Source organism: Canis aureus, chromosome 33, assembly GCF_053574225.1.
Source record: "Canis aureus isolate CA01 chromosome 33, VMU_Caureus_v.1.0, whole genome shotgun sequence".
Taxonomy (NCBI): Eukaryota; Metazoa; Chordata; class Mammalia; order Carnivora; family Canidae; genus Canis; species Canis aureus.
Genome location: NC_135643.1, coordinates 26,496,653 through 26,524,444, shown reverse-complemented (window position 1 = coordinate 26,524,444; position 27,792 = coordinate 26,496,653). Strand labels below are relative to the sequence as shown.

The 27,792-nt window shown below is 39.3% G+C and overlaps 2 long non-coding RNA genes across 5 annotated transcripts in view; one reads left to right on the top strand and one right to left on the bottom strand.

The window, feature by feature from the left end:
• The window catches only part of LOC144303803 (uncharacterized), a 78,458-nt gene that overhangs the window by 41,975 nt on the left and 8,691 nt on the right, over nucleotides 1-27,792 (top strand). The window lies entirely within an intron of this gene.
• LOC144304195 (uncharacterized) lies at nucleotides 763-4,594 on the bottom strand. Of its 2 annotated transcripts, XR_013371143.1 has the most exons (4): nucleotides 4,504-4,594; nucleotides 4,234-4,354; nucleotides 1,837-1,896; nucleotides 763-924 (listed from the first exon to the last, which is right to left on the bottom strand). It is a non-coding gene; the product is annotated as an uncharacterized LOC144304195 (long non-coding RNA). The 2 variants fall into 2 exon arrangements; XR_013371142.1 differs by having other exon boundaries at nucleotides 4,234-4,587.

The window sequence follows — 27,792 nt, the reverse complement described above, 5'->3', positions numbered from 1 at the left end:
CAGGCTCCACGGAGGGAGCCCGATGTGGGACTCGATCCCAGGACTCCAGGATCAAACCCTGAGCCAAAAGCAGATGCTTTAACTGCTGAGCCACCCAGGCGTCCCTCATTTTTTTTTTATAGCAAATTAGGAACTCCATTTTATACTTCTAGCTTCTTCCATGGGCTCTTCTAGTATTTGAAATGTATGTCAGTGAACAGAATTCTCATTCTAACATGTGGTTAAGTCTAAAAGGCACCTGTCTTTCAAGGACAGCATGCAAAACACTCATGATAAAAGAGCCAGTGGATAACTAGATCTAAGTCCTTTAGCTCTTGGTGGTGGGAGTAGTATATAAAACTGCTTTCCTACTTCTGTAACAGCCAGTTGTGCCAACCTGTGAGATACAGGACACTATAATGGGCAGCAGAAAATGAAGGACAGTAAAGGTTAAACGTACATGAAACAATGAACAGAAAACAGAAATTGGGCAGTCTTTTTGTAGGGTATAAAGGGAGAAGTCCCACTACAGTTTTGTCGTTTATTGTATGGCATACATCCAAACTATTTTCTTGGTTTTATTATTTAATGGCCTTTTATATGGTACTAAAAGCTTTCATCAGCTATGAATTGAAAAAAATCAAAAGCACCTGTTCAGTGAAAAATTAGGGGCAGAGTTATTGTTTCTTGAGAAAGTTGATGTTAATTGATCAACAAAATGATTAAACAAAATGGCATCACTTACCAGATGCAAAGCAGAAGACAGAAATCACTGAAAACCAATCTGTTACAAAATTTAGTATTTATAAGAAAGCTGTGTATGACTACCACAACTTAATATGTACAGACACAGATGTGTTTTCTTATCACTTCATGAACATGACTTTTCAACAGATCAAATGATTGCTCCGTTCCTCTTCAATCCCAAGTCTCCTCCTAGTGCACCTGTGAAAGGTGAAGGACAACCATTGGCTCCATTAGCAGAAGAGAAATTCTCAATCAGTGATGCTGGTTATCAATATAATCAGATTCTTCAATCTATCAAGAATCAGATTCTTTCAATTATTTCCAATAATGGCCCTTTTCCTAAAAAAATCTCATCCATGGAACCAAAGTAAGCCTTTTGGAAGCTTGTCACTGGGACTGTTATTGCAAATTTACTTTTTTTTTTTTTATTTGTTTTTTTTGTTTTTTTTTTTGCAAATTTACTTTAAAGAGAAGTTAAACTTTGAACAGATTGTAATAATGCAGCCAGATTTTGGTGAAGTACAGACCTGAGGTTAAAAATGTTTTTTCCTACTGAATTAAGAAACTTATGGAGCTGAAATGTACTGGATTGATTGTGCTGCATACTTTATAACACCAGAACCATCCTTGGGAGGTGGCATGAGCCAGGCTCCCAGTTCCCAGCGCATTTTCCATGGTCCCACCAGACTTCATTTACAGAAAAGAAACTTTTTAAAGACTATCAAGAAAGTGACAGAAGGAGCATTATACTCAAAGTGTGGGGCCTTGTGCTCATGGGGTCCTATGTGACTACACTGGTTGTATGACCATGAAGCTGGCCCTGGATGTAATCAACTAATCAGAAAATGAATCAGATTGCTGGGTTTACGGCTTTGTGCATTCCAGGCCCTTGACTCCATCCTACCTTTTTCAGAGAACACAGGAGTATGTTCTCCCTCAACTGAGGGTGAGCATAAACATGCCCAGGCCCATCTGGGGAAAAGTCTAGTTAAAGTGGGAAGGGGTTACTCTAAACTGAAAGTGAACGTCCTTTCCTTGGTCAGGTCTGAGAAGAGAACTCCTGGCACCATCAGAGCCTGATGCACAACACCCCAGGAAAATTGAACTTACACAATGGAAGATATCTGCATTCTTCATATTCGCATGTCTCTTTTCCCCTTTTTATTTTTCCTAGTGGGGAAAATATAAACAAAGCAGAAACACACACATAAAAATGTGAATGTGTTCAGTCTAGGCTAGGCTTTTTATTTGGTTCTGATTTTTCTTTGGTTGGGTGGAATGCAGGTCCTGGGAAAGAATATGAAGGAGGCTTCGTTTGGCTTTGGAAAAGAAACTTCTAAAATAAGAACAATTTTTACTATGTAGTGAACTTCACATCATCTTGTTTAATTCGCTAACCAATCTGCGAGATAGCCATCATTATTCTTATTTTTTGGACTGAGGACAGTAAGGCTCAGAAAAATTAACATGCTCAAGTTCAGACATGGCAAAATCAGGATTTGAATCCATGTCTGTGGCTGAAATGCTATGGTCTTTCTTTGGATACTAGGTTCTTGTCCCTCATGCAGCAGACTTGTCTCTCCCCAGGTCTTGAGAAGACTGTAAGTGACACATTTCCCATGGATTCTGATCAGTGCCAAAAGAGGTGATATCTCCAACTTTTATCTGCCAAATCAGACATGGAACCACTTTTTAAAAAAGATTTTGTTTATTCATGAGAGACAGAGAGAGAGAGAGAGGCGGAGACATGGGCAGAGGGAGAAGTAGGTTCCTCTGTGGGGAGCCTGATGTAGGACTTGATCCCAGGACCCTGAGATCACATCCTGAGCCGAAGGCAGACACTCAACCCCTGAGCCACCCAGGTGCCCCAGTACCATTTTCTAACAGATTAACAAGCATGAGATTTTGCGGAGAGGATAGCAAGTATAAGAGAGAAGGAGGAATTAGGAATAACTCCCTTTCCCCAATAGGAAGTGTTTAACTTCTTGGTTTTCTAGTGGGGGAAGGAGACTGTTTCTCCCTCCCTCACTAATCCTGGTAGCCACATTGGTACACTGAGTCCATGTATATGGATTGGAAAGAAAATAGGGGGCAGATTTTTCTTTGCTCAGTTGATTTTCCTCTCTCTGGTATTCAGATGCAGATGCTGCACGCAAATTCTTTCCTTTCTGGGCCATCTCTCTGTGTCTCTGCAGCTCTGAGGTAGATGGCAATCTGCCACTTTTGAGTGTCTGGCCTTTTGAAAATACTGTGTCATCATTAAATATTTAAGAAGAGCATCAACTGTGAGGAAATGTGCTTTTCTTGTCTGTCTTCTCCCTCCTTCAAACTCCCCCTCAGTCCTTGCTCCACCCTCTACTCTGTGACCCCATTTCCAGGACAGGTAGTGCTCTCTTGAGTCATTCTTTCTGTTTCCGAATGGCTCACATTAATAGTGACTCTGGAAAGCTGAACAGCCTTCTTTTCTCTGAAAGATCTCATAGTTAGATGCAGGCAGTGGCTTCTGGGTGTCTTTCTGTCCTTCCGTTGTCATTTTTTACAGCCTTCGGGGTTTTCCCTCTTCAAACATTCTGGTTATGAGTGGTTATCATGAGAGTGAGTGACTCACCACTATTTAATATATCAAGGGGTAGGCGAGATGCTGTGACATCAGCTGCTGGCGTGTCCTTGGAACCAGACACATGCCCACCCACACCCACACTGCTTTGCTTTTGTCATTTAGAGCTGGAAGTGCTGAATAGGGCAGGATCCCAGTATTGTAACATCACTGTATAATGTTTTCCATTGACATTTTCAGAGAGTCAGGTACATGACCCAGCTGGAATGGGGGTGCGGGGTGAGGGATGGGTTTGTAATGTGTAGGTGATGCAGACTCACCATCCTAAGCTGTGTCGTTGGATCTGAAGCCACTTTTTTTTGTCCTTTTCACTCACCCCTTCCCACTGATCCAGATCCCTTTTACAGGGAACAAAGAAATAGTGGACAGTGTGTCTTAGCCAGTTCATTAATGGGGCCCAGACACAATCCACAGGACTGCAGGGACAGTCCTATAGTCCCAAATGAGGTTAACGTATATATATGATCATCTGGGAATTCTGGAAAAATTGGAGAGCTGGACTTAACTGAGATAGCCGAGGCCATCCTACTGGGCCTCTGACTGTTCTGATTGGTCAGCCAAAGATCTGCTGCCCTGATAAAACAGAATTTCTCACAGCTGCCTTACTTGCTGCCAGGCTCCAGAGCCACTTAATAAGTAGCTCTATTACCCTGAAAAAATTACTTAAATTCTACATCTCAGTTTTGTCAACTCTAACATGCAGATAATAACATTACTTCCCTTAAATGGTGGTTAATGAGGATTGAGAGAGTTAATCTACGTAAGGTACTTGGATCAATGTTTGGCCCATAGTATAATTCTCTAAATGTTAGTAATTCTCATTATCCTTATTAAGCCTCTAGTTTGGGAACTTCTTAAGCTACAAACGTAGAAGTAATATCATAGCCTACCTGGGAGATGAAAGTATAGTCTTTGGAAAGTTCTGTGCCCAGCCTAAAAGTACCATGGCGGGCTGTCACAATCCTCCTGATCCATAAGTACCTGCTACTCAATGAGTCTGATGCTCTCTGCCTGCAGTTATGTTAAAAGGAAGTGTGTTAAGGGATGGGACCAAGTCAGATTTATTATTTCCAGCCCTTTCTGTGGTTCTTCCACAAAGACTGGTATGTTGTAGATGCTCAGTTGAATTGGCATTGTGAACCATTCTCATGAGCCTTTACCATGAAAATGCTACTTTTGCTTGTGTAGAGAGGACTGCTCTGTGGCAGAGAAGAGGCCAGTTGCAGGTACTGCTAACTCTGGGATTCTGGTGTATTATGATGTAAGTGTTCCAAAGAATACAGAGATTTTTTTTTTAACTGTGCTATTTCCAGTCTCTAGAACAGGGCTTGTCTCATGGTCGATGAATATTTGCTGAAGGTATCACTAAATGAAAAACATTGGAAGGGTTTGTGAGTTAATGTGCTTAGAAGGGAGCGCAAAGGTACTGACTTTTCTTAAAGTCTATGCTTGCAGAGCTACCACATTTTCAACTTAGGTTTTATTTTTTTAACTTTTTTTGGTGATAAAATATGCATAAAAAATGAAATTTACTATTTTAACCATTTTTTAGGTCTATGGTCTTGTGGTGTTAAGCATACTCACATCATTGTAGAGCTGTCTAGCTTCCATCTCCAGAAAATTTTCAATTTTACAAACTGAAATTCTGTCCCCATTAAACACTAGCTCCATATTCCCTTGTACTCCCAACTCTGGCAACAAGTACTCAGTTTTCTATTTCTATGAAGCTGACTACATTGGGCACCTCAAGTGAAATCATGTAGTATTTGTCCTTTGTGTCTGCCTTATTTCTCTTAGCACAATGCCTTAAAGCTTATTTATGTTATAAAATGCATCAGAATTTCTTCTTTTGTGTCTGATTATTATTATTATTATTATTATTATTATTATTATTATTAATCTATCTCACATTTCCATTTGTCTCAGTTTGGGCTGTTGTAACAAATTTTGTAAATAAAAGTAAAATGAATGAAAGACCTAAATGTGGAACAGGAATCCATCAAAATCCTACAGGAGAACACAGGCAGCAACCTCTGTGATCTTGGCTGCAGCAACATCTTGCTAGACACCTATCCAAAGGCAAAAGAAACAAAAGCAAAAGTGAACTATTGGGACTTCATCAAGATAAAATCTTTTGCACAGCAAAGGAAACACCAATAAAACTAAAAGGCAACCTATGAGATGGGAGAAGATTTTGCAAATGTCTTATCAGATAGAGGGCTAGTATCCAAAATCTGTAAAGAACTTATCAAACTCAACATCCAAAAAACAAAACATCCAGTCAAGAAATGGGCAGAAGATGTGAACAGACATTTCTCCAAAGAAGACATACAAATGACCAACAGAGGGACACCTGGGTGGCTTAGCGGTTGAGCATCTGCCTTCGTATCAGGGCCTGATCCCAGGATCCAGGATCAAGTCCCACATTGGGCTCCCCGCAGGGAGCCTGCTTCTCCCTCTGCCTATGTCTCTGCCTTTCTCTCTGTGTCTCTCATGAATAAATAAATATTTTTAAAACAAAACAAAACAAATGGCCAACAGACACATGAAAAAAATGCTCAATATCACTCAGCATCAGGAAAATACAAATCAAACCCTCCATGAAATACGACCTCACACTGGTCAGAATGGCTAAAATTAACAATTTAGGAAACAACAGAAATGGGCAAGGATGTAGAGAAAGGGGAACCTACTAACATTAATCAGGCATTATTCCAAATTTCTGGATTTGGAAACCATGAGTATAACTGGAAACTTCTATGAGAAGGCAATATAAAGAGGATATGCAGAGTCATGTTTGGAGGGGAAAGAAAGCTTTTCTGACCTCTGCTATGAGGACATGATTGAGGCCATTACTCACATGACTAGTGTGTGTTCTTTATGAGATCCCAGGGGAGAAGTTTTTCTTTTTCCAGATATATTGTAAAATACATAAATATTCCCTGAAAAGTAGGCAAGACATTTATCATGCCCATTTGCCTCATGAAGAAGCTAAACGTTAATAGGAGTTTTAGCCAGGATTTTTCTTCCTACTCTACCTAGCTGCCCCCCTCCCCATCCTCCCTGAATATGGACCATTCTTTAGTAGATGAAAGCAAGATCTCTGTCTCATTTACTGATGTATCCTATGCATCTAGAATGGTGCCTGGCATTTAGCAGGTGTTCAATATTTGTGGGATGAATGAATGAGTGGGAGGAGCCAGGTTTCTATAGTAAATGAGAGGAAAATGAGGACTTTATCTTTTCAAAACCTTGTTTAGTGAACTTTATAATGAAGTGTAACACCATATACAGAAAAGGGCACCTATGTTAAGTATATAGGTCAATGGGTTTTCACATGAACACATTTGGGTAACCAGCTCCCAGACACAGAAACAATATGCCCTCCACTATTCAATACCCACTACCAACCCTATCTTCTCTCTGAAGGGTAACCACTACCCTGATTTTCCTAACCCCAATGGATTGGTTTTGCCTCTTTTTGAACTTCCCATAGATTAAATAATATAATCTGTACTCTTTTGTGTTTAGTCTTTTTTTGGCTCAACATTTTGTGAGATCCATCCATGTTGTTGAATGAAGTTGTAGTTGAACTTTGTTACCTTTTGAAACTTTAGAAACATTTTATTTTTAAATTAATGTGAGGTGAAATTTCAGATTTATAGAATAATAGCCTTCAATAGCCACCATTTATTGAGTACATAGTAACAGATATTATGCTGAGAACTGGAATTCATGAATGATCTTACTTAATTAACTCTCTTGACAGGTTTCCTGATGTGTAGGCATCATTCTCTCTTGATAAAGAAACTTAAACATAAAGGAGTTAGCTAGGTTGCCAGTAAATAACAGGCTTGTCATTGATGAAGCCCTCATCTGAACCCGGACCTGGCAGTCAACCATGCCCATGCTTTTATGAACTGCTACTCTGATTTGCCTCCCCATATAAGGCTCCTTTAACACATCTCTTTCTCTCTCTCTTTCTCTCTTTCTTTCTTTTCCTTCCTTCCTTCCTTCCTTCCTTCCTTCCTTCCTTCCTTCCTTCCTTCCTTCCTTCCTTCTCTCCTTCCTTCCTTCCTTCCTTCTCTCCTTCCTTCCTTCCTTCCTTCCTTCCTTCCTTCCTTCCTTCCTTCCTTCAGATTTTATTTATTTAAGATTTTATTTATTTATTCATGAGAGAGAGGCAGAGACACAGGCAGAGGGAGAAGCAGGCTCCATGCAGGATGCCCAATGCAGGACTCGATTCTGGGTCTCCAGGATCACACCCTGGGCCAAAGGCAGGCACTTTAATGGCTGAGCCACCCAGGTGTCCCTAAACATCATTTTAAATGAATACACCTTTAGGTAAAAGTAGGTGGAAGAAGACTAGGCTGGTCCTAATTTGGAGATGACTGTCTTTTAGTCATCTGCTCCATGTGATAGGACAGTTTCCCAGGCCTCTTTGCTGTCCTGAATGTTGTACATGTTGACCCTTGGGTCCTTTGCTTTTTGGTCATCAAGGGTGACTCAGGGACCCAGAGCCTAGGAGAAGAATGGAGCTGGCCTCCAACCTGTGCAGTATAGATTTGGGCCTTGGGATCGAGTCAGGAAGGACATCTCCAGTCATGGATTGTTTCTTTGGGTCTCAATAGTTGTGGGTCACAGACCCAGCTAGAAGTCAAATTCCTACCAGCTGTTATCAATTTCTGTGTAGGAGGTGGTGACCTTGGCTTGAATCAGCCCCAGTTGAAACTTGATTTTTCTGTCAAGTGAACTATATCTGTGGAACTTGTCCCCAGAGGCCTACTCTCCCAGCCTGGGATTTACTGTGTTTATTTCCCAGCTGTTCCTAACACACCATTCAGAATGATGCAAGTTTTTTCTTGTTAGATCTGCCTTGAGCCAATATTTAGCTGTCTCCATTTTCATAGCCTTAAATACTCCAGGCTCACTTTGACTCTTGCTTTTGCATTTGTTTGTAGAAGTCAAGTCATCCAGGACAGAGCCATCCACTTGGCACCAGCAAAGGCTGTACTCATAGTGCATGCTGTCTCAACATGACCTGTCATTTTATGAGGCAGCCCACACCCTAACTGTGCATTCCCTTTTACTTTTTTTTTTTTTTTAAAGGATCTCTGTTTGCTGATTTTACAGATTTAACCAGCATTTAAATCTTAATTTAGAGCTTTCACTTCCCCAGTTTGGGGAGAAAGTACATGTTCTCTATCTCTTATTCCTTTTCCTTAATTCTCATCTCTCAAGCCTCCAGCCTTTTGGAGTGGAGGAGCCCTCCCAGGGCCATCAGACCCCTCTGATAGCTCAGTACTTTGTCTTTCTGCTGCTTTTAAAATCATATACTCTTTGGGGTTCTGTGATTGTGGCCTTTGCTTATCTGCTGATGAAACTCTCTTTAAAAGGCATCTTTCTCTGGGCTCTCCCTTTTCTGTTCCACTTCCTCTCATCTCAGAAAGTGATTTTTAAGGTGGTAAGTACAAATGTATCCTCCTGTGGCCTCTCTGAATTGTCTGGAAAAGCCAACTTGATTTTATGTTGGGCACCAGGCTGGACACATTCCCAGGCATAGCCCCTGGGAGCCTCGTGGCCACCTTTGTGAGAGATGCTGCTATTACCATTTAATAGAGATGAGGAAATTGTGCCCCAAAGCACAGAGCTGGGAATCAAACTCTGGTTTATTTAAACTAAAATTTTGTCTGCCTTCCCCCAGTGGCCCCAAGTGCTTTTCCTTTTGATAATTATAAAAGGATACTGTCCAGAGGAGAAGGATGACCACATAATAGAGTTTGTGGAGAGAGATTCCAAAAATCGAGGGCTAATTAGGCAGGATTTCTCTGTGTGTTCACCTACCCGGACACCCCTGCCCTTCGAGGCCCAGCTTGGATCTCACCTGTGTTGCACAGCCTTCCCCAGAGACGCTGCCTCCCGGTACCCTTGTCTTCCTTTGAACAACTGAGGCCCATTTGATCTTGCACCTACTTATTTCACACTTGTGTTTCGTTCTTTGCACAGTGGTCCATCCCCACTCCCCATCCCCTCCTCTTGTGGGTGGCAGTTCTTTTGCCTATTTTGTTTTAACTTTCAAACTGTTCGCAACAGTCTGTACCCCCAGAATATATTTTGATGAACTGAGTAGACCACACCTCTAGATTATCTTGTAAATTCTGACTGTTCTTTTATTTCATATATATGGTTTTTCATGTATATATATCCCACCCCCCCTTCAAGTCCAAGAACTCACTCTGGAGTTTCTCCCCTTCCTTGCTACTCACAAAAGTCCTTGTATGTTTCCAGGCCACTTTAGTCTCCTGTGGTTGCCTCTTCCTGTAGGCGCCGTATCTTCTGACAGCAGCCTTCCTTGTGCCTGGAGCCTATGCATCCTTGTATGAATATACTTTCATAATACCTCAGGGTACTGTTCTTTTTTTAAAAATTGGAGTTCAGTTCGCCAACATATAGCATAACACCCAGTGCTCATCCCGCCAAGTGCCCCCCTCAGTGCCCATCACCCAGTCACCCCAAACCCCCGCCCACCTCCCTTCCACCACCCCTTGTGCATTTCTAAGAATTAGGTGTCTCTCATGTTCTGTCTCCCTCACTGATATTTTCACTCATTTTCTCTCCTTTCCCCTTTATTCCCTTTCACTATTTTTTATATTCCCCAAATGAATGAGACCATATAATGTGTGTCCTTCTCCGATTGACTTATTTCACTCAGCATAATACCCTCCAGTTCCATCCACGTCGAAACAAATGGTGGGTATTCGTTGTTTCTAATGGCTGAGTAATATTCCATTGTATACCTAAACCACATCTTCTTTATCCATTCATCTTTCGATGGACACCGAGGCTCCTTCCACAGTTTGGCTATTGAGGACATTGCTGCTATGAACATCGGGGTGCAGGTGTCCTGCCATTTCACTACATCTGTATATTTGGGGTAAATCCCCAGCAGTGCAATTGCTGGGTCATAGAGCAGATCTGTTTTTAACTCTTTGAGGAACCTCCACACAGTTTTCCAGAGTGGCTGCACCAGTTCACATTCCCACCAACAGTGCAAGAGGGTTCCCCTTTCTCCAATTCCTCTCCAACATTTGTTGTTTCCTGTCTTGTTAATTTTCCCCATTCTCACTGGTGTGAGGTGGGATCTCATTGTGGTTTTGATTTGTATTTCTCTGATGGCCAGTGATGCGGAGCATTTTCTCATGTGCGTGTTGGCCATGTCTGTGTCTTCCTCTGTGAGATTTCTGTTCATGTCTTTTGCCCATTTCATGATTGGATTGTTTGTTTCTTTGGTGTTGAGTTTAATAAGTTCTTAATGGATCTTGGATACTAGCCCTTTATCTGAAACGTCATTTGCAAATATCTTCTCCCATTCTGTAGGTTGTCTTTTAGTTTTGTTGACTGTATCCTTTGCTGTGCAAAAGCTTCTTATCTTGATGAAGTCCCAATAGTTCATTTTTGCTTTTGTTTCTTTTGCCTTCGTGGATTTATCTTGCAAGAAGTTACTGTGACTGAGTTCAAAAAGGGTGTTGCCTGTGTTCTCTAGGATTTTGATGGAATCTTGTCTCACATTTAGATCTTTCATCCATTTTGAGTTTATCTTTGTGTATGGTGCAAGAGAGTGGTCTAGTTTCATTCTTCTGCATGTGGATGTCCAATTTTCCCAGCACCATTTATTGAAGAGACTGTCTTTCTTCCAGTGGATAGTCTTTCCTCCTTTATCGAATATTAGTTGACCATAAAGTTGAGGGGCCATTTCTGGATTCTCTATTCTGTTCCATTGATCTATGTGTCTGTTTTTGTGCCAGTACCACACTGTCTTGATGACCACAGCTTTGTAATACAACCTGAAATCTGGCATTGTGATTCCCCCAGCTCTGATTTTCTTTTTTAATATTCCCCTGGCTATTCGGGGTCTTTTCTGATTCCACATAAATCTTAAGATGGTTTATTCCAACTCTCTGAAGAAAGTCCGTGGTATTTTGATAGGGATTGCATTGAATGTGTAAATTGCCCTGGGTAGCATTTACATTTTCACAATATTAATTCTTCCAATCCATGAGCATGGAATATTTTTCCATCTCTTTGTGTCTTCCTCAATTTCTTTCAGAAGTATTCTGTAGTTTTTAGGGTATAGAACCTTTACCTCTTTGGTTAGGTTTATTCCTAGGTATCTTAGGCTTTGGGTACAATTGTAAATGGGATTGACTCCTTAATTTCTCTTTCTTCAGTCTCAATTTTAGTGTATAGAAATACCACTGATGTCTGGGCATTGATTTTGTATCCTGCCACACTGCCAAATTGCTGTATGAGTTCTAGCAATCTTGGGGTGGAATCTTTTGGGTTTTCTATGTACAGTATCATGTCATCTGTGAAGAGGCAGAGTTTGACTTCTTTGCCAATTTGAATGCCTTTTATTTCTTTCTGTTTGATTGCTGAGGCTAGGACTTCTAGAACTTCTAGTACTATGTTGAATAGCAGTGGTGAGAGTGGACATCCCTGTCTTGTTCTTGATCTTAGGGGAAAGGGTCCCAGAGTTTCCCCATTGAGAATGATATTTGCTCTGGGCTTTTTGTAGATGGCTTTTAAGATGTCAAGGAATTACTCTTCAGAGTTTGGATCAAGAATGGATGCTGTATTTTGTCAAATGCTTTCTCTGCATCGTTGAGAGAATCCTATGACTCTTGTTTTTTCTCTTGTTGATCTCATCTATCACATTGATTGCTTTACAAGTGTTGAACCAACCTTGCATCCCAGGGATGAATCCCACTTGATCATGGTGAATAATCTTCTTAATGTACTGTTGGATCCTATTGGCTAGTATCTTGTTGAGAATTTTTGCATCTGTGTTCATCAGGGATATTGGTCTATAATTCTCCTTTTTTGGTGTGGTCTTTGATTTTGGAATTAAGGTGATGCTGGGCTCATATTCCATTTCTTTCTATCTTTCGGAACAGTTTTTAATAGAATAGTAGAAACAGCTTTTTGTTTCTTCTTTAAATGTTTGATAGAATTCCCCTGGGAAGCCATCTGGTCCTGGACTTCTGTGCCTTGGGAGGTTTTTGATGACTGCTTCAATTTCCTCCCTGGTTATCGGCCTGTTCATGTTTTCTATTTCTTCCTGTTCCAGTTTTGGTAGTTTGTGGTTTTCCAGAAATGCGTCCATTTCTTCTAGATTGCCTAATTTATTGGCATATAGCTGCTCATAATATGTGTTTAAAATCGTTTGTATTTCCTTGGAATTGGTGGTGATCTCTCCTTTTTCATTCGTGATTTTATTTTTGAGTCTTTTTTGTTTTTAGTAAGGCTGGCTAATGGTTTATCTATCTTATTAATTCTTTCAAAGAACCAACTCCTGGTTTTGTTGATCTGTTCCACATTTCTTCTGGCTTCTATTTCATGGAGTTCTGCTCGAATCTTTATTAATTATCTTTTGCTTGGTGTAGGTATTATTTGCTGTTCTTTCTCCAGTTCCTTTAGGTGCAAGGTTAGATTTTGTATTTGAGTTCTTTCCAGTTTTTTGAGGGATGCTTGTATTGCAATGTATTTCCGTCTCAGGACTGCTTTTGCTGTATCCCAAAGATTTTGAATGGTTGTATCTTCATTCTCATTAGTTTCCATGAATCTTTTTAATTCTTCTCTAATTTTCTGGTTGACCCTTTCAGGTTTTAGCAGGATGGTCTTTAACCTCCATGAGTTTGAATTTCTTCCAAATTTCTTCTTGTGATTTAGCTCTAGTTTCAAAGCATTATGGTCTGAAAATATGCAGGGGATAATCCCAGTCTTTTGGTATCAGTTCAGACCTGATTTGTGACCCAGTATGTGGTCTATTCTGGAGAAAGTTCCATGTGCACTTGAGAAGAATGTGTATTCAGTTGCGTTTGGATGTAAAGTTCTGTAAATATCTGTGCAATCCATCTGGTCCAGTGTATCATTTAAATTCTTGTTTCTTTGGAGATGTTGTGCTTAGATCTGTCATTTACAGAAAGCGCCACGTTGAAGTCTCCCAGTATAAGTGTATTATTATCTAAGTATGTTTTTACTTTGGTTATTGATTGATATACTTGGTAGCTCCTACATTAGAGGTATAAATATTCATGATTGTTAGGTCCTCTTGCTAACAGATCCTTTAAGTATGATATAGTGTCCCTCTTCATCTCTTACTACCTTCTTTGGGATAAACTTTAATTTATCTGATGTGAGGATTGCTACCGCTGCTTTCTTTTGAGGACCATTTGAATGGTAAATGGTTCTCCAACCTTTTATTTTCAGGCTGGAGGTATCCTTAGGTCTAAAATGAGTCTCTTGTAGACAGCAAATAGATGGGTCTTGCTTTTTCATCCAGTCTGAAACCCTGCACCTTTTGATGGGATCATTAAGCCCATTCATGTTCAGAGTTAATATTGAAAGATATGAATTTAGTGTCATCATAATCCCTATTCAGTCCCTGTTTTTGTAGATTGTTTCTTTGGGCTTCCTCTTTCTTTTACAGTGTCCCCCTTACTATTTCTTGCAGAGCTGGTTTGGAGGTCACATATTCTTTCAGTTTCTGCCTATCCTGGAAGCTCTTTATCTCTCCTTGTATTCTGAATGAGAGCCTTGCTGGATAAAGTATTCTTGGCTGCATGTTCTTCTCATTTAGGACCCTGAATATATCTTGCCAGCCCTTTCTGGCCTGCCAGGTCTCTGTGGAGAGGTCTGCTGTTAACCTAATACTTCTCCCCATATAGGTTAGGGATCTCTTGTCTCTTGCTGCTCTAAGGATCTTCTCTTTATCTTTGGAATTTGCAAGTTTCACTATTAAATGTCGGGGTGTTGAATGGTTTTTATTGATTTTAGGGGGGACCTCTCTACCTCCTGGATCTCAATGCCTGTTTCTCTCCCCAAATTAGGGAAGTTATCAGCTATGATTTGTTCAAATACACTTTCTGGTCCTCTGTCCCTTTTCCCTCTGGAACCCCAATTAAACGTAGATTTTTTTTTCCTTCTGAGGCTGTCATTTATTTCCCTTCACCTTTCCTCATGACCTTTTAGTTGTTTTTCTCTTTTATCCTCAGCTTCCTTCCTTGCCATCAACTTGTCTTCTATGTCACTCACTTGTTCTTCTACCTCATTAATCCTCATCATTAGGACCTCCAATTTGGATTGCATCTCATTTAATTGATTTTTAATTTCTGCCTGATTAGATCTAAATTCTGCAGTCATGAAGTCTCTTGAATCCTTTATGCTTTTTTCCAGAGCCACCAGTAGCTTTATAATTGTGCTTCTGAATTGACTTTCTGACATTGAATTGTAATCAAAATTCTGTAACTCTGTGGGAGAGAGTACTGTTTCTGATTCTTTCTTTTACGATGAGTTCTTCTTTCTAGTCATTTTGCTCAGTGCAGATTGACTAAAAACGAGTTGTACTGGAAAAAGAAAGGGGAAAAAAAGAAAAAGGGAAAAAACAAAACAAAAAGCAAACAAACAAAAAACAAAGAACAAAAAACAAAACAAAACAAGGAGGGGTACCCTCTTGTTCTGTATACTATAAATCCCTCGACTTCCCCTGGAGCTTTCCAGCGCTGCTGGGTCAAGAACTTGCCCTTCCCCTGTCCTTCCAGCTGGTCTTCTGGGGGAGGGGCCTGCTGTGCTGATTCTCAGGTGTGTGCACCTGGGGGAGCTGCCCCACCCCCTGCCAGGGGCACGGCTCAGGGGGAGGTGTTGACCCCATGAGGCCCCTGTCCCTTGGGGACTCCACTCAATCCCAGGCATAGAGTGACACAAGGAGGAACAACCCCACTAGCGGAGGCCAACTCTCCAGCCCTGGAGTCAGCTCCCGCAGTAACTCTCCAGCTCCCAGTCCGCAGGGGCCTAGATGCTCCAGAGGCGGGGGGCGGGGGGGCACTGATCTGCACAGCTTGGGGTGCCTAGGGCAGGAGCTTCCTTGCGGTCTTGTGTCCTCCCGGCCTCTGCCTGTCCCGGGAGAGCACAGGATCCTGGCTGTGTCCCCAGCACCCTGGGCTCCGGGGCCTGCGCTACTGGAATTGCACTCCTGGGGCGTGCAGCCCCCTCCACATGGAGCCACAGCCTGAGCTGCTCCCGAGGCCCTGCCAGGCGGCTCCTGCCCTTTAGGGAGCTTGGCCTGCGGGGGTGTGGGATGCTCTCCCCGGGGCACCTCCTCTGTTAGTGGCCCCGGGATCCTGGAGGCCCCATTGCCCCTCCTGGGATCCTGCCCGAGTTCTCTGAGAGTGCCTTTCCATCCGGGAAGATTGGTAAAGTTCCTGCTTCTTCGGAGCTGGGTTTTCCTGTCCTGGGGGCTCCCCCTCAACCGGTCTTAGCCTGGCTCCTCGGAGGCCCCTCCTTCACTGGATTTTTTAAATTTTTTTTCCCACCTTCCTACCTTGATAGAAGTGCGAACTCCTCTCTGTAGCGTTCCAGCTGTTCTCTCTTTAAATCTCAGGCTGAATTCGTAGGTTTTAAGGATGAATTGAAAGTTATCTAGGTACTTTGTGGGGGCCTGGTGACTTGGGGACCCTAGTCCTCTGCCATCTGCTCCGCCCCCCCCCCACTGTTCAATGTTATTTGAATTACTCTTACTTGCCAGGCACTAGATAGTGGAGGGGGGAGGGGGTGTAACATCAGGGCCCAGAGAAACCCTGGGGCTAGGCAAGCCGTCTTGGGCTGATGAATGGTGTGAGCCCGAGCCAGGCCGGGGGAGGGACCCCTCACTGGGGCATGGAGGAGGAGGAGCTGGGGCATGATCCCTGCCATGAACAGGGGCTGCAGTGGGGGAACTAGAAAGAGGCCCATCTGATGAGAGCCTTAAGTGGGACTGGAGATGGGGGGTTTTTGGAGGAGTGGCAAGAGACTGGCCAGAGCCCAGAGTGGGGGCCTATCATGAAGAACCCTGGAAGCCCTGGCCAGAAGGCTTAACTTGAGTCTGAGAGCAGAGAGAAGCCCCTGAAAGTAGTTGGTCAGGGGTGGGGCTGCTCTCAGAGCGGGTCACCCTGACTGTGTGGGACAGTCCGTGAAGGCAGATGCTGGTATAGTTTTCTGTCACTAGAGAGTGTTCAGCACACAATCGCTTAGCTGTTGCTAGTGGCAAGAGGCAGGCCAGAATTCTGGCTTCCTGCTACCCTCCCCTCGCCCCCCCTCCCCACTGCCTACACAGAATTGAAGGAGGAGGGAAGTGGGGTCCGGCCACCCCTCAGCACCTACTCTGATCTGGGCATTTACTACACACCGTTGTATGTATGTTGTATGTATGCATGTAAATAATTTTATTTAATCTCTACATTAACTTTGCAGCAAGTGTGTTCACTTATCAGATGTATAAACAAAGCTTAAAGAAATTGGATGAGGGCACCTGGGTGGCTCAGTGGTTGAGCCTCTTGCCTTTGGCTCAGGGCATGATCTCGGGGTCCTGGGAGTGAGTCCTGCATGCGGCTCCCTACAGGGAGCCAGCTTCTCCCTTTGCCTGTGTCTCTGCCTCTTTCTCTCTGTCTCTCATGAATGAATAATTAAAATCTTAACAAAAAAAGATTAGATGACTTGATCAATGACAATATTTAATAATAACTACTAGATAAACTAATTTGCTGCAATTGAATTGGCTAAGAAGGAACCAAACAACCTGATCTTGCTGTACACTTAATTCCTAGTTAAACCTTACTTAATTGGAGGTCTTTACTGAAAATGCCCTGAATGGCCTATTCTCCCTCAAATGTGTATTTTCCTAAAGTTCACAATGGCATCATATTAAGAAAACAATGAAACAGGGAATACATGTCCCTGTTTCCAGAATTTATTCTTATCTGGGTTCTACAATAACAGACCAGACTGCATTGTGACTATTGGGCCACCCTTTACTGCTTAGTGACCTCAGCCAAGTTGCTTTACTTCCCTAATCCTCAATTTCTGCATCCATTTCTTTTTTTAAACATTTTTAAAAAATATTTTTAATTTATTTATTAGAGAGAGAGAGACCGAGGGAGAAGCAGGCTCTATGCAGAGAGCCCAACATGTGACTTGATCCTGGGTCTCCAGGATCATGCCCTGGGCTGAAGGCAGCACTAAACCACTAAGCCCCTGGGGCTGCCCTCTGCATCCATTTCTTAAAGAAGCCTCTTGCCTGCTCAAGTACACCACGTCAGAAAATTTCCCTTCATGCTTTCTCCTGCATTATCAGGTTTCCATCTCTACTGGATCGCTGCCATCTGCATATAGAGATCCTTGATGGGACCCCACCTTAAGTGTTTTCCTTGCCTCCCCCTACCCTTCGACACCACCTTCTCTTTTTTCATCCTAGCAAAACTCTGACAGAACCACCTATGCTCACTGTCTAAAATTCTTAGACATGGAAATTCCATTTCCAGTCAGGCTTTAACCTTTGCCATTAGGGCACAATAACTCCTGGGGAGCTCATGGTTGCCCTTCATGTTTCTATATCCAGCTGCCCATATTCAGGCCTCATTTAACACAGTTGATCATGGCTTTCTCCTCAAAGCCCTTTCTTCACTTGCTTTCTAGAAAACTTCTCCTCCCCTCCTGCACTCCCAACTGCTTCATTCCTTGCTTTTTCTCAGTGGGTTGTCTCTGCAGTTTCCTTTTCACTTCTCAGTCTCTGAATATTGAAATGGCCCAGAGCTCAGGTTGAGTCCTTGGGCGTTTCTTCTCTTCTATCTACACTCCTCCTTACATACTTTTGTCTAGTCCAATGGCATTAATACCATCTTACATTGATGATGCCTGAATTTGTATCTCTAGCTGCATTCCCTCCCTGAATTCCAGATTTTGTTTCCAAGTGACTTGTCCAGTTGGATGTCTAGTAGGCATCTCAAACTCAACATCTCAGAAGCTAAACTTCTAACTCTTCCCACTAAGCCCCCAAACCTCCTCTTTCTATGTTCTTTTCATTTGAATTTCATTCTTTTGAATAAATGGCAGTTTCAGTCTTCCATGTTCTTGGTACAACCACTCATGATGTCTAGCACCCTGGTCTCTCACTTGGCTTATTACTATAGCCTCTGATTTCCATCTTTGTCTTTATTTTATTTTAAGCTTTAATGAGATAAAACTGATGTATCATAGCATGTAAGTTTAAGGTGTACAGAGTATTTATTTGATTTTTTTTTAAATTTTTATTTATTTATGATAGTTACAGAGAGAGAGAGGCAGAGACACAGGCAGAGGGAGAAGCAGGCTCCATGCACCGGGAGCCCGATGTGGGATTCGATCCCGGGTCTCCAGGATCACGCCCTGGGCCAAAGGCAGGCGCCAAACCGCTGCGCCACCCAGGGATCCCCTATTTGATTTTCATATATGGTAAAATGATGACCACCATAGCATTAGCTCACACCTCCATCCTGTCCTACTGTTATTATTACTTGTTGTGGTAAAACACTTAAGATCTGCTCTCTTGGCAACATTCAAGTATACAAGAGAGTATTGTTAGCTAAAATCACCATGCTGTACATGAGATCCCCAGATTTGCTAAACTTGTAACTGAAAGTTTGTACCCTTTGACCAGTATCTCCCCATTTCCACCACTGCCTAGCACCTCGTAACAACCACCACTGTGCTCTTTGCTTCTGAGCTTGACTTTTTTAGATTCTACATAAATGTTATCATACAGTTTTTTAGTGTCTTCCTCTATCTGACTTACTTCACTTGGCATAATGCCCTCAAGGTTCATCCAAGTTAGTGGAAATGGCAGGATTTTCTTTCTGCTTGTGCCTGAATAATATCATCATTTCATGTATATATAATTATTTCATGTCTATTTTATATATATATAACCTCTTATCGGTTCATCTGTTGATGGACACTTAGATAACATTATTTCCATATCTCGGTTATTTTAATTTTGCAACTAATGTGTAAATGCAGACATCTCTTTAAGATCCTGATTTCAACTCATTTGGATAGATACCCAGAAGTGAAATTGCTAGATCATATGGTAGTTCTATTTTTAATTTTTTGAGGAACCTCCAAACTGTTTTTCACAGTCACTACAACCAATTTACATTTCCACCAACAGTGCACAAGTGTTCCCTTTTCTCCACATCCTCATCGACACTCATTTCTTGTCTTTTTGATACTAGCCATTCTTGACTGATGTGAGGTGGTATCTCACTGTGGTTTTGATTGCAAACCTCTGATGATTAGTGATATCAAGCACCTTCTCAAGTACCTATTGGCTATTTGCATGTCTTTGAAAAACTGGTTACTTGATTCATCTGCCCTTTAAAAAAATTGGGTTATTAGGCTTTTGGGTTTTTTGCTATTGAGTTGTATTAGTTCATCATATATTTTTACACTTGATATCTTAGCCAAAAGGCCGAGAAGTGATTTGATCATATATTTTTAATATTAACCCCTTATCACATACATGATTTGCAGTTATTTTCTCCCATTCCATAGACTGCCTTTTCATTTTGTGGAAGCTCTTAGTTTAATGTAGTCACACTGGCTTGTTTTTGCTTTCATTGTTTTGCTTTTGCTGTCTTACCTAGGAAATCACTGCTGAGACTAATGGCAGGGAACTTCTTATGTTTTCTTCTAGATGTATTACAGTTTCAGGTTTTACATTTAAGTCTAATCTATTTTGAGTTAATTTTCCTGAGTGGCCTATGATGGGGGTCCAATCTCCTTCTTCTGTATGTAATGATCTAGTTTTTGCAACATCAATTATTGAAGAGACCATCTTTTTTCCCATAGAGTATTCTTGGTGCCCTTGTCAAATACTAGTTTGGTATATAATACATGCAAGGGCTTATTTCTGGCTCCTGGTTCTGTTTCATTGGTTTTTGTGTCTATGTTTATGCTAGTACCATACTGTTTTCATTACTATAGTTGGGTAGTATAGCTTGAAATCCAGAAATGTGATGTTCCTGGGTTTTCTCACAGGATTGCTTTGGCTATTCAGAATCTTTTGTGGCTTCATACAAATTTTAGGATTATTTTTCCTATTTCTGTGAAAATACCATTGGAATTTTGATACTAATTGCATTGACTCTATAGATGGCTTTGGGTAATAATGGACATTTAACAACATTCTTCTGATGCACAAACATGAAATATCTTTCCAGTTTGTGTCTTCAATTTTTTTTCCATCATAGTCTTATAGTATTCGTTGTATAGCTCTTTTGCCTCCTTGCTTAAATTTATTTTTAAGTATTTTATTGTTTTTGATGCTGTTGTGAATGAGGTTGTTTTATTAATTTTCCAGATATTTTATCATTAGTGTATAGAAGTGCAACTGTTTTCTGTATGTTGATTTTGTATTCAACTTGACTGAATTTATCAATTTTTTTTTTTTTTTGGTGGAATTGTTAGGACTTTCTCTAAGATTTTATCATACACAAACAAAGGTAATTTTACTTCTTTCTTTTCTATTTGGATGCCTTTTTTAAAAAAAATTGAGATATAATTGCCATATAGCATTATATTAGTTTCAGAGATACAACATAATGATTTGATATTTATGTATATGGCAAAATGACCACCACAATAAGTCTAGTTAACATCCATCACCACATTAGTTATACATTTTTTACCCTTGTAATGAATTTTAAGATGCACCCTCTTAGGTTGCTAACCTTCAAATATATAATACTGTATTTTTACTGATAGTCACCATGCTGTACACTATATACCAGGACTTATTTATTTTCTACACTTTTGTGTACCTGTATTTGTTTCACCCACCTTCCACACCTGCCTCTGGCAACCAACAATCTGTTATCTGTATCTATGAGTTCAGGTTCTTTGTTTTTGCTTTTTATATTTCACATATAAATGGGATCATGTAGTATTTGTCTTCTCTGGTTTATTTTACTTAGCATAATGCTCTAAAGGTTTATCCATGTTGTCATAAAAGTTGGGATTTTCATATAAGTTCAAGGTTGAATAATATTCCATCATGTACATATATAGACACCACATTTTCTTTACCCATTCATCCATTGATACTTAGGTTAGCCTCCACGTTTTGGCTAATGTAAGTTTTACTGTAGTGAACATAGGTGTGCTGGTATCTTTTTTTAGTTAGTAAATACCCAGAAGTAGAATTTCTAGATCATATGGTGGTTCCATTTTTAACTTTTTGAGGACTCTCCACACTGTTTTCTAGAGTGGTTGCACCAATTTGCATTCCTACCAATAGTACAAAATCATTTCTTTTTTCCACATCTTCACCAATGCTTGTTATCTCTTTTTGATGTTTGATGACATTCTAACAGATGCGAAATGATATCTCATTGTGGATTTGCATTTCCCTGATGATTAGTGATACTGAGCACTTTTTCATGTACTTTTTCATGTTGTCTACCTGTATGTCCGCATTGAAAGAAATGTCTAATCAGGTCCTCTGCCCATTTTGTAATCACATTTGTTTTTTGTTATCAAGTTGTATACAAGTTCTTCATATATTTTGGATATTAACCCCTTATTAAGTATATAGTTGGCAATTATTTTCTCTACTTTCATTGGTTGTCTTTCATTTTGTTGCTGGGTTCCTATGCTGTGCAGAAGCTTTTCTTGTTGGTATAGGACCATTTGTTTTTTTACATTTTGTTGCCTCTACCATTGGCATCAAATCCAAAAAATCATTGCCAAGATTTGTCAAGGAGGCTACCACCTATATTTTTTTCATAGAAGTTTTATGGTTTCAGGTCTTATGTTCAAGTTTTTAGTCCATTTTGAGTTAATTTTTGTGTATGGTATAAGATAGTGGTTCAATGTTTTTATTTTGCTTGTGGATATCCTGTTTTCTCACCATTATTTGAAGAGACTATCTTTTCCCTATTGTGTATTCTTGGCTTCATTGTCATAAATGAAGTAATCATATATGCATGTGTTTATTTCTGGTCACTCTATTTTGTTCTGTTAATTACTGTATCTTTTAATATCAATACCATATTGCTTTGATTACTACAGCTTTGCAATATAGTTTGAAATTAGGATTTTTTCCTCTGGCTTTTTTCTTCTTGGTCAAGACTTTGGCTATTTGGGGTCTTCTGTGGTTCCATACAAATTTTAAAACCATCTCTTCTATTTTTGTGAAAAATGCTGTGGGAATTTTGATAGGGGTTGCATTGAATATATAGATTGCTTTGGGTAGTATGGACATTTTAACAATATTCTTCCAATCCACGAGCACAGGATATCTTTCTGTTTGTGTTTTTTTGAAAGAAATTCTTTCATCCTGTCTTACAGTTTTCAGAGTACAGGTCTTTCACCTACTTGGTTAAATTTATTCCTAGATATTGTATTCTTTTTTTTAATTTTTAATTTAAATTTAATTAACATATACAGTATTATTAGTTTCAGAGGTAGAATTTAGTGATGTTTCAGTTGCATACAATACCCAGTGCTCATTACATCAAGTGCCCTCCTTAATGCCCATTACCCAGTTATCCTATCCCCCCACCAGCAACCCTCAGTTTGTTTCCTACAGTTAAGAGTCTCCTATGGTTTGCCTGCCTCTCTGTTTTTGTCTTATTTTTCCTTCACTTCCCCTATATTCATCTATTTTATTTCTTAAACTCCACATATGAGTGAAATTATATGACAATTGCCTTTCTCTGTCTCATTTCACTTAACATAATACCCTCTAGTTCCATCAACATTTTTGTAAATGGCAAGATTTCATTCTTTTTGATGGCTGAGTAATATTCCATTGTATATATGTACCACATCTTTATTCATGTGTTGATGGACATCTGAGCTTTTTCCATATTTTGGCCATTGTTACTAGATACTGTATTCTTTCTGATGCAATAGTAAATGGTATTAATTTCTTAATTTCTCTTTGTGATAATTTATTTTTAGTGTATAGAAAACAACTGATTTTTATAAATTGATTTTTGTATCCTGTACCTTTATTGATTTTTTTAAATAAATTTATTTTTTATTGGTGTTCAATTTGTCAACACACAGAATAACACCCAGTGCTCATCCCATCAAGTGCCCACCTCAGTGCCCACCACCCAGTCACCACCCCCTCCTCCCCTTCCACCACTCCTAGTTCATTTCCCAGAGTTAGGACTCTTTCATGTTCTGTCTCCCTTTCTGATATTTCCCACTTATTTTTTCTCCTTTCCCCTTTATTCCCTTTCACTATTTTTTATATTCCCCAAATGAATGAGACCATATAATGTTTGTCCTTCTCCAATTGACTTATTTCACTCAGCATAATGCACTCACCTTTATTGTATTTTTAAATTAGTTTTAACATTTGTGGTAGAATCTTCAGGCTTTTTTTTTTTTTACATGTAATGTGTCATCTGCAATGACAGTTTTCCTTCTTTCTTTTTGATTTAGATGCTAGTTATTTAGTTATTTATTTATGCCTAAATGCTCTGGTTAGAATTTTTAATATTATCTTGAATGAAAGTGGCAATAGTGGGCATCCTTAGGAAAAGCTTTGAGGTTTTCACCATCAAGTATGATGGTAGCTGGGGGGCTTGTCTTATGTGGCCTTTATTATGTTGAGATACATTCCCTCTATACTGACTTTATTGTAAATTTTTAATCATGAATGGATCTTAAATTTTGTCATAAGCATATTTTTCATTTATTGAAATTATCATATGATTTTTTTAAAAAAAGTTTATTTATTCATTCATGAGAGACACAGAGAAAGAGACACACTTAGTTAGTCTCTGGCTAAAGGTTTGTCAATTTTGTTTCCCACATAGGCAGAGGGAAAAGCAGGGCTCCCTGCAGGGAGCCTAATGTGGGACTCAATCCCAGGACTCCAGGATCATGACCTGAGCCAAAGACAGATGCTCAACTGCTAAGCCACCTAGGCATCCCTGACCATATGATTTTTATCCTTCATTTTGTTGATGTGGTATATCATATTGTTCGTTAGCAGATGTTGAACCACTCTTGCATCCCTGAATAAATCCCACTTTGTTGTTGTTTTTACAGATTTATTTATTTATTTGAGAGAACATGAGAGAGAGAGAGAGAGAGAGAGAGAGAGAGAACATGAGAGAGAGAAAAAGAGAGAGAATCAGCAGGGGAGGGGCAGAAGGAGAAGCAATCTCCCTGCTAAGCAGGAGCCTGGTGCAGGGCTCGATCCTGGGACCCTGGGATCATGTCCAGAGCCAAGAACAGACACTTAACTAACTGAACCATCCAGGCATCGAATCCCACTTTGATCATGATATTCCTTTATTGTACTTTTGAATTTGGTTTGCTGATTTTCTTTTCTTGTAGTGTCCTTGTTTATTTTCAGAGTAATGCTGACCTTGTGAAATGAAGTTGGACATGTTCCACCCTTTTCAATTTTTTGGAAGAATTTGAGAAGAATTGTTATTAATTCTTAAAATGTTTGATGGAATTCACCAGTGAGGCTGTCTCATCCTAGACTTTTGTTGGGAAGTTTGATTACAGATTCGTTCTCCTTCCTCATTTTTGGACTGTTCAGATTTTCTGTTTTTTAATACATCAGTCTTGGTAGATTATATATTTCTAGGAATCTTTCTATTCCTTCTAAGTTATCTAATTTTTTTGGTATATAATGTTTTTAGTAATCTCTCAATATACTTAGTATTTCTGTGGTATCAGCTATAATTTCTCCTTCATTTTTGATTATTTGAGTCCTCAGTCCTCTTTCTATTCTCTTTGTTAGTCTCTGGCTAAAGGTTTGTCAATTTTGTTTATCTTTTCAAAAGAGCAGCTCTTAGTTTTACCAATCTCTTCTTTTGTTTTCCTGGTCTTTATTTCATTTCTGTCTGCTCTGACCTTTGTTATTACCTTTCATCTGCTAACTTGGGCTTAACTATGTTCCTCCTTTTCTAGTTACTTAAGTTGCAAAGTTAGATTATTTGAGATGTTTTTATTTTCTTAATGTGCATTTATCAGGATAAACTTTCCTTTTATTACTGCTTTTGCAGCATCTCACATGTTTTGATGTGTTGTACCTCCATTTTCATTTGTTTCAAGATATTTATTGATTTCCCTTTTGATTTTTTTTTAAATTTTTTATTTATTTATGATAGTCACACAGAGAGAAAGAGAGAGAGGCAGAGACACAGGCAGAGGGAGAAGCAGGCTCCATGCACCGGGAGCCCGATGTGGGATTCGATCCCGGGTCTCCAGGATCGCGCCCTGGGCCAAAGGCAGGCGCCAAACCACTGCGCCGCCCAGGGATCCCCTCCCTTTTGATTTTTTAGTTTGACCTGTTGGATGTTCAGGAGGATGTTGTTGATATGCGCATATTTGTGAATTTTCTAGCTGTTATGACTGGATTTCAATCTTTTTAAATTTGTTAAAACTTGTTCTATGATGTATCATATGGTTTATCCTGAGGAAAGTTCTGTGTGCTCTTGAGAAGAATGTATATTCTACTAGTACTGGATTGATATTCTATATATTTCTATTAGGTTAATTTGGTATAACATTTGGTTCAAGTCTAATATTTCCTTGTTGACTTTCCAGCTGGATGATCTCTCCATTGTTAAAAATATAATACTGTTATTATTGTATTATATTCCCCCTCATATATGTTTATATTTGCTTTAATACATTTACTTTATTGTGTACATTTATATTTATGATTTTTATATTTTCTTGATGAGTTGATCCCTTTATTATATAATGTCCACCTTTTTCTCATTGCCATTATTGGCTTACAGTCTGTTTTTTTCTGATGTCAGCATAGCTTCCTACTCTTACTCTTTTTTGATTTTCACTTAAATAGAGTATGTTTTCTTATCCCTTCATTTGAACCTGTGCGTGTCCTTTAAGCTGAAGTGAGACTCTTACAGGCAGTATATAGTCTTTGTTTTTAATCTATTGTGCCTTTTCATTAGAGAAATCAATGCATTAATCTTTGAGTAGTTATTGCTAAGTAAGGACTTATTAATGTCATATTATTTTTTTTTCTGGCTGTTGTGAAGTTCTGTTTATCTTTTCTTCATTTCTTGCTGCCTTCCTTTGTAAGTTGATGATTTTCCATAGTGGAATGCTTTCTTCTTCTTTTTTAAAATCTTTGTGTATCTATTGTGAATTTTGGCTTTGTAGTTCCCATGAAGTTTATATAAAGCATTTTACATATAAAGTCTATTTTGTGCTAATAACAATTTAACTTCAGTTGCATACAAAACACTATACTTTTACTCCCCCTCTTGAATGTTTCTGATGTCATCATTTACCATTTTTTAATCATGTGTTCAACAAATTGTTGAAACTATAGCTATTTTTATGCTTTTGTGTTTTAACCTTCATTCTAGAGCTAAGTAGTTAGCACATTACCATTTGACAGTATTAGGGTATTTTGAGTCTGAATGTATGTTTACCTTTACCGATGTGTTGTATATTTTCATATGTTTTCATGTTACTAATTAGGATCCTTTTGTTTCAACTTGAACTCCATTTTAGCATTTCTTGTAATACTGGTTTAGTGATGATGAATTGCCTCAGCTTTTGTTTATTAGGAAGGTCTTTATTTTACCTTCAATTCTGAAGGAAAATTTTGTTGGGTAAAGTATTCTTAGTTGGCAGCTTTTTTTTTTCTTTTAGCACTTTGAATATATAATCTGATTTTTTTCCTGGCGTGTAAGGTCTCTTCTGAGAAATCCACTGACAACCATATGAGGGTTCCTTTGTATGAAAAAAAATTTTCTCTTGTCTCTTTAAGTATTCTCTTTGTCTTTGGTATTAGAATTTTATTATTATGTGTCTTGAAGAAGAACATTTTGGAATGAAATATTGAGATGACCTATTAATTTCATGAATTTGGATCTTTGTCTTTTAAAATCCATTCTTTGTGTGTGGGGGTAAATACTCACAAATGGGTTATTGGGGTATATAGGATTTCTATTTTTAATTTTTTGAGAAATCTCCTTACTGTTTTCCATAGTGGCTGCACTAATTTACATTCCCATCAACATGCATTCTTTTTCTCAACATCCTTACCAACATGTGCTATTTCTTGTCTTTTTGATACTAGTCATTTTGACTAATATGAGGTGATATGTTATTGTGGTTTTGATTTGCACTTCCGCAATGATTAGTGATGTTAAGCATCATTTCATGTCTGTTGTCCATCTTTATGTCTTCTTTGGAAAAATGTCTATTAAGGTCCTCTGTCTATTTTTAAATCAGATCTCTCTCTCTTCTTCTTCTTTTTTTTTTTTTTTTTTTTTTGGTGTTGAGTTGTATGGGTTCTTTATATATTTTGGATATTAATCCCTTGTCAAATGTAAAATTTGCAAGTATCATCTCCTATTCAGTAGGTTGCTTTCTCATTTTGTTGGTTTTCTTTGCTGTGCAAAACCTTTTTAGTTTGATGTAGTCCCAATTGTTTGTTTTGCTTATATTTCTCTTGCCTGAGGAGACAGAGCCAAAAGAGATATTGCTAGGACTGATGTTCCAAGAGATAACTATCTATGTTTTCTTTAGAGGCTTTATGACTTCAGATCTTATATTTAGGTCTTTAATCTTTTTTGAGTTTA